The sequence below is a fragment of the Pinus tabuliformis genome, chromosome 3_1 (genome assembly GCF_031772625.1).
Source record: "Pinus tabuliformis cultivar Carrire ecotype Pingquan chromosome 3_1, CPIR1, whole genome shotgun sequence".
Classification (NCBI taxonomy): Eukaryota; Viridiplantae; Streptophyta; class Pinopsida; order Pinales; family Pinaceae; genus Pinus; species Pinus tabuliformis.
The window spans coordinates 31,462,329-31,470,432 of NC_142301.1; positions in this window are offsets into that span (position 1 = coordinate 31,462,329).

The following is an 8,104-nucleotide window of genomic DNA, read 5'->3' on the forward strand; positions in this document are numbered from 1 at the left end:
GGCAACAACACCGAATCACTCTCCCCCTTTGACATCAAGGGCAAAGGGGTATGCTCCCCCTAAGAACATGCTCCCTTTGACTATGAACCAGATCTGCTGAAGTCTCTGAATGAGCTCCCCCTTTGTATATGTCATGGTGCTCCGATCTGATAATGGTCTTTCTGAGAACAAGCTGAGATGTCTGCTCTGCTGTATAGTGCTTGTTCATGCTCAAACTCCCCCTGACTATAAGCAAGGTCTGCAAAAAGATGTTCTACAAGAAGAACATGACTCTATATATCATAAATGACCTTCCTATCACCAAAAGACTCAATACATACATTCATCACCCATCACAATAAGGATCATCCATCCAACCAAGTGGGAATACATCAGAAATATGAAAACCAAATACATTACATCTTCATCCCATGCATAGTGGGGGGGACAAAGGCCGTTACATGACCTGAAAAGATGACTACAATAGACCATTACAACATGAGTTTTGCTATGACCTTTCAAATGACAAACATCATCAACAACACTGTATAATCTGCTCCATAGTATCTGTCAACATCAACTCATAACCATCCAGATCTACATGAATCAAGAGCCATCAAATGAAAGCATCAGCATCAATCAACATATGTATGAATCATCCCTGTATCCAACCAACAATCCTCATCCATTTGTGCCAAGAAAGAAATCATGCATCTTGCTCATGTCAACATCATCATGAAATGCATATGAGTAACTCATCATCATCATGTCTTCAACAATGCGACTTTGAATAATCATCCACGAAATCAGCCAACCTCATCCATATATGTGCTAAGGATAATAAAGACTTCATGCAGGCATCATTAGAGAATCAACCATACATCTGATCATGTGACCAACTCATAAGATGAATCATAAGCTTGTCACCAAGGACCATAATGCCAACAATGCATTTAGGACATATGCTCCCCCTGAACCAGTGCCATCTGTTAAATCTGATCATGCATATCAAGAAGAATCAGCCAATAAATGCTTTGAGACAGGTACGCACTTCATCTTCTGCTGCGCTGCGTCCTGTTGCTGCAGGGACGCACCCAAAAACACTATCGCGCCGCGTACTTTTACTCAGGGACGCATCCAAAATTACTATTGCGCCGCGTCCTTTTGCTTCAGGGACGCACCTGATCCTCAGTCGCTCTGCGTCCCCACGCAGATTTTCAGTTACTGAACTGCGTCCTGGACGCACCTGGACTTGGTCTGTCCTGCGTCCGCACGCGGGTCTCCTGTTACAGCACTGCGTCCTGTACTTTCAGCTTCCTCTGATTCTGGTATGTCTGTACATTGTACTGTGCCATCCTTTTCTGACTGTACTTCCTTTTTCCTCCATATCTTCAAGCGTGATGATGACATTTTCTCCTTTTGATATGATGCCCAACCTTTGTTCCTGCATTCCTTGGCTATATGTCCAAGCTTGTTACATGCATAACATCTTACATGTTTCATATTCCTCCTGTAACAATCAGTAGCTTTGTGACCAAACATATTGCAAGCAAAGCAATATCCATAAAAGTACCTTGATTGAGATGACCTTTCTGCATAATGGTCTTGAACTCTTCTTCTTCTACATCTAGCTGCAACATGTCCAAGATTATGACATACATAACATTCAACATTATTCATAGGAGGAGTAAAGGATTTTCTTTGAGGAATCTCTTTCCTTGGTTGATGATGAGATTGATCTTTCACTTCTTCGTTGATCGCTTTAGATTTCCTTTTAGAGTTTCTTGCCTCACCTTGTGAACTAGATTCACCTTCAACAGATTCATGGAAACCAAGACCAGTCTTTATAGCAGGGGACCTTTGACTACTAAGAATATCATCCAATACTTTAGAGCTATCTTGAAATCGTAAAAGATTATCTTTTTCTTCTAGTTTACCTTTCAAGATATTTACCTCAACCTGAAGCTGTTCTTCTTTTTCAAGAGATTTCTTTTTCAAAACTTCTTCAGCTTTCCTTTCTTCTTCCATTTGTTCCCTTAGTTTGAGAATTTCTTTTTCTTGTTCTTCATACAGATCCTGCTGCATTTGACGAACTCGGAAGGCACATTCCAGTTGAGATTTTAAGCTGGTGACTTCGTTTTCTTGTTTTGCAATAGCTTGGAGTAGATCTGTATTCTGCTTCTTTGATTCTTCAAGATCTCCTTTTAGTGAGAGGATTGTAGCTTCAAGATTTTCATAGTAGCTGGATCTATCTTTGAGTTTCTTGATGGTTGTGCTTCTTTCGTTGACTTCTTTTCTTAATGATGTCACTTCATGCTGCAATTTTTGACATTGGTCTTCCTTGTCCTTGAGTAGCTTTCTTACCTTGTTTCCTTCTTCTAGTTGTGCCCTTAGTTTGGTAGCTTCTTCTTTGAAATCACATTCCTTTTTGTTTAATAGATCTTGTTGATCTCTAATTTTGTCTGTCAGTCTTTTAAATTCTGCCTCTATTTGATATCTTTCTTGTTCACCCATAAGAGCAAATTCAGTAGTTTCGCTATCACTTTCATCTTTTTCACAAGGAAATATAGCTGGAACATCAGAGGATAACACATTCATACCTGATAATGACTCTGAATCTGATTCTGAATCTGAAGAGCTTCTTATGCCTAATCCCCAATCGATTCTTCCACTGTCATAGTTCTTCTGAGATGACTTCTTTTTCTTATTAGCTTTCTTCTTAAGCTTCTTTCCCATTCTTCCACGGATCTCCTTCAAGCGATCAAGCTTCTATCAAAGGACCTGCTCCGATACCAATTGTTGGAAATAATACTGAGAGGGGGGGGTGAATCAGTATTATCACATTAATAAAACTTTTTCAATTCCATAATCAGATTCATATATGCTACTTCCACAACTTCTTAAGATTAAGTTAATCGATCTTCAATGAGTGCATTAGGACATTATCAACCATATTATCAGTTAACAGATGTAGTAACATAAAGTAGATCATCACACACAAGGCACACATATGAACACAATGATATAAGGTGGAAACCCAATGCGGGAGAAAACCACCTGCTGCAAGTCATCTCAATCTTCTTCTTAATAAGAAAATTCTTTTACAATATTTGTACTGGTGCAGCCTTATACCAGTACGGGAGCTACAACCCCCTTTGCTCTTGTACTAGCCGATCCATTTACTAGTACGCAGGCTACTACCTGCTACAATGCTCCAAAGATTTCTTTTAGCTCTTGTACTAGCTTAGATACTAGTACGTAGGCGCCGACCTACAATCTTCTCCCTCTAAGTACCACGTTTCATCAATTTTCATACTGGATACATTGAGGCACAACTCATAATCTTGAAAGGCCACATTTCATCCAATTTTCATACTGGACCCAACAACAACATTGAAGCTCAAACAACCTTCTGAAACACCCAATCAACTGTAGTAACTAGATCAACAATAATAGGACCAAACCCAGGATGCACCAATGATAAACAAAGATTTTAAGAGAAGGAAGCACCCTGCTCAACTGCCACCCTGAGTCCGGACTCACCTTGTTCAACTGCTAGCCTGAGTCCCTGGACTCACCCTGCTCAACTGCTGACCTGAGTCCCTGGACGCACCCTGCTCAACTGCTAGCCTGCGTCCCGGATGCACTCTGCTCAACTGCTAGCCTGCGTCCCTCGCTCTGAGTCTTTTGAACTGCCTGCGTCTCGGCGCACCTGAACCCTTCTGCACCTGCGTCCGGCGCACCTGAACCGGTTCGCTCCTGCGTCCCGGACGCACCTGAACCCTTACTGCACCTGCGTCTCTTTAGATATGAAAGATATAAAGACTTCAAGACTAACCCAACCAGTCAGATCTACAGATCTGATCGTGCGCCATAGCGATCATAGTCCATTAGAAGATTCGCCTTCATAGATCTGGACTAGATCTCACCAAAAGATATTCAACAAAGATGGTGCTTAATCCAAATGAACTCCTTTGCTTTATATAGGCAAGCTTCTCCCCAAAACATGGAACAATACCACGAGCCGACACCATAGAAACACAAAACCGTCGGCTAGATACCACGAAGAAACCCCCACGTGCTTTCCTCTGCCTTGATATGTGTGCACTGGGTGGACGCACCCCTTAAACGGCTGGCCTGCGTCTCTGGACGCGGGTTCTGCATGGATTACCTGCGGGGACGCACTTTCTGAAAGGTGTACCTGCGTCCTTCATAATTTCAACAATATTTGAACCTCTGCTTACAAAGAGCTTGCCATTTGATTCCTTTGAGCTATCCTGTAATATGTCACATCTGATATCTCTTCTGTAGATTCATCTGAATGTATATAAGTGAGATGATCTTCTATGTTGCCATCAAGTACAACATATACATCATAATGCCAACAATTTTCTTTACATAGATGCTGAAGGGAGCGATAGTTTAAGTGACCAAATCGCTCATGCCAAAGTTTGCTCACTTCATCATTATGAGCAACAAATACTGAGGGAAGATTTGATGACCCAAAGTTGTGAAACTTATACAACCTTTTGGAATCATCAGCAAGACCAGTAGCTAGAATCTGTTTAGGATCTTTTAGATCCTTGATTACAACATCATGAGGTGAAAATTCAACAATTTTACCTTCACCTAAATGAGTTATCTGATAGACAGATAGAAGGTTGCAGGATAAGGTTGGAACACATAATACATCATTAAACTGACCATTGTCTAGATGAACAGTTCCAGTCCCTACAACATTAAGAGATCTATCATCACCAATATATATATTTTTGGTGTTACAATCATTTAAAGAAGAAAACATGGCTTGGTCTTTGGCCATGTGACAAGAGGCTCCAGAATCAATGAGCCACTCATGAGAATGAGAAGAAGAAGAAGATACATTTAATGCATAACCAGACTGAGATGATTGACAATGACATGCAGAAAGTGCCATTCCGGAAGTTGAAGTTGAAGTAGGCTCCACATGGATGTTATGTTTCTTCATTGCGGCTTCCAAGGCTTCCATCTTCTTAAAGCATTTAGATTTTAAGTGGCCATCTCGATTACAAAAGTTACAATGTCTATCAGTCTTCTTCCATTTGTTTTTATTGGTCTTATCATTTTGCTGAAATGATCTTTCATTTTGAGGCTGAGATGGTTTAGGACCATTCTTTTGAGGATATGACTTCTTAGGATTCTTTGAATTTGGTTGCTGCTGGGCGGCTAACGCTTTCGTGGAAGAGTTTCCAAGATTAAGAAGACCAGGGTGTAAGAGTTTTTCTTGTTCTCTTATTAAGGAATCACAAAAGGAGTCAAAGGAAGGGGCCTTGTATTCTTGTCCTTAACAAATGAAAGCTTCCCTTGTAGAATGGAAAGTGGAAACAAATACAGAGTAGGCTGGTCCCAACTTAGTAAGGATGGAATAAATAAGGTTACCATCTTGTTTCTTAACTTTAACACCTTCCAAGAGATATCTAAGGGTCTTGAATTTGGACAAGAAATCTTCAATGCAAGAAAAATTATTAGGATCCAAAGTAAGCAGCTCATTTTCAAGTTGATGGGCTCTAATTTCATTTTTAATTCCAAAAACTTTAGCAAGTTTTTCTAATGCTTCATGAGGAGTCTCAAGGTCTGCAATGTGGAATCTAAGATCAGGAGAAATAGACATCCCTATCAAACCACGTGCTTGATCTTGTCTATTTTCCCATTTTGCCGCCTTGTCTTCATCTTTCGGTTTCTTCTCTTGGTCTGTGGCTATTCTGAAGAGACCTTTACTTCTAAGTAAATCTTCCATGTAGGCTACCCATTGGAAGTAGTTAGTGCTGTCAAGAATGACTTGGCATGGACTTTCCATTTTTTTTTTTTTAAACCTGAAGCTGAAGATGCTGAAAGTAAGTGTTCCAATGGATAGATCTCGAAAAAATAGGCGGTTTTAAAAAAAACGGCTTTGAAAAAGGCTTCCGGATGAAGAAGTTATGGCTTTTTGAAAAAAAATTGTTGACGTTGCCGGCAAAGTGCGCGAATGTGCGGGAATGAAAAAAAAAAACCGCCCCCACAAAATGGAGACTTGAACCCAAGACCTCTACTCTCTTAAAATAGCTTTGAACCAATTGATCTATACAAAAAATTTGAGAGAGAGAGAGGGGGGGGGGGCTTGGTTTGCGTGCTTGCCTTGAGAAAGATCTTTTTCCCTACAAAACACAAAACACAAAACCCAACACGAATATGCAAAGAAAAACGAACCTTGCGGCTCGAAGTTAGCTTTAGCCAAAAAACTAGAAATTTAAAAAAAAATCTCAAAGTTAGCTTTACCCGAAAAACTAAATATTTTTCTCAATGTTTCTGCTTTTCCGAGATCACACTAAGGTGCAGGGAAAAGAGCATACGCAAGAGAAAAATCCTTCCTTTCTGTTTCTGATTTGCCCAGATCGCACAGAGTCGCAGGGCAAAGAGCATACGCAGAAATGAAAGGTATAGATCCGGTTAAAAAAAAGGCTAAATAAACTGAGACTGAAATAAGCAGAGAGAAAATAACAGTAAACTGCAAAAAAAACACTGTATACCTCCCGATCTGAAAAATGACGCAGCTAGGGCTACCGGAAACCTTTTCGCATGAAACGAAAGGGGTTCCTCACTGGAACAGATGCTCCGAACGCAACAGAGCAGTCCTCTCGGCCCGAAAGCAGTCAGAAACAGCAGATCTAGGAAAAGACAGCCGCATGCAGTTCTACCGGCTTCAAATTTGGATCACCAACGGACGCGGCCCTCAAATAGCTCTGATACCATGTAGGAATTTACAGGGTAAGTTCCTAAGAAAGAATACCAAAAGGACATCGCTCACAACCAGATCTCAAATCAATACACCAGTATTTTTGACGTGGTTAAAACCCTCAAAGTGCAAGGAGGGAAACAGTCCACGGCCTGTCCCAACGTGGGTACTACAGGCAATTTATTAATCAAATAATGAAAATTTACATAAGCTTCTCTCATGCACGGATTACCCGAACAATGACCCTCCATGCGCTTTAAATAGAACTCATGGAACAATCGGGTGTCAAGCCACGGATCAAGTGTCGGTAATACCGAGGTGAGAGTGAACCGTCGAATCACTACATATCGTGACCGTCGGATTGTAAGTTACAAAATGTACAACGGTAAAGAAACACACTTTACCTAACTCTAACCTAACTCTATACTAGACCAAGTTGAACTTAACTATATCCTATGTGTCGGAATATCCTAACAGTCCTTTTCGAGTGTGGGGGAGTGTTCCTTTCATTCATTTCTTTCTTATGACCACGCCATTCATATTCTTTATCATCCATTGCTATTCTTATTCACTCTCAACACCTCCCTTATTCCATGTTGTTTTACACCAAGCATAGAATTCAACAGCTCATAGCAACCACCTCTATTTGTTTTCTAGCATCGCATGAGGACATGCTAATTTTTCAGAGAGGGGGAGGAATTGCTATGCATGATGGATGTTTTCTACTTTCTTCCTTATTTAAGGCATACAATTTCATTTTTACACAGTGCAGAAATTGATTTCCACATATTTTTAAAACTATGAACTCAATTCTTGTAATTTTTGGAAAACACATACGTATCATTAATACAAACCCACACAATCTCAAGAAATATTGGTTCATAAAATTTCGGAAATCATGCACTCTCACCTACAGCCATTCTGTTTATATCTCATGATCCATGCATCAAAACGATCTGATTTTTGGATCATAGAAGCCTTCATATATTAACAAATCTACTTGTAACATTTCAACAAAATCTGGTTTGTAGTTTTTGGGAAAATGGTTAATGAAGTTTGCTGTTATCTATGTCATATTTTGTTGCAACTTCATACATATAGTTGAATGTCAATGTAAAAATTGTTATGCCTTCATCAATATTACTAAAAGTGAATATTCATTAATTAAGGAAGAATTCATTTGTTCTATCCATTTCATGAGCTGAGAAGAACATATTTTTTATTGCTTGGTTAACACATGGTTTTTGTCTTTGGGTTGCATGAGGACATGCAATATATTCAGTTTTCGTTGCATGAGGACATGCAACATATTGAGTGTGGGGGTATGTTGGGTCGTTAATATGCCATTATTATTATCACTTTTGAACACTTATC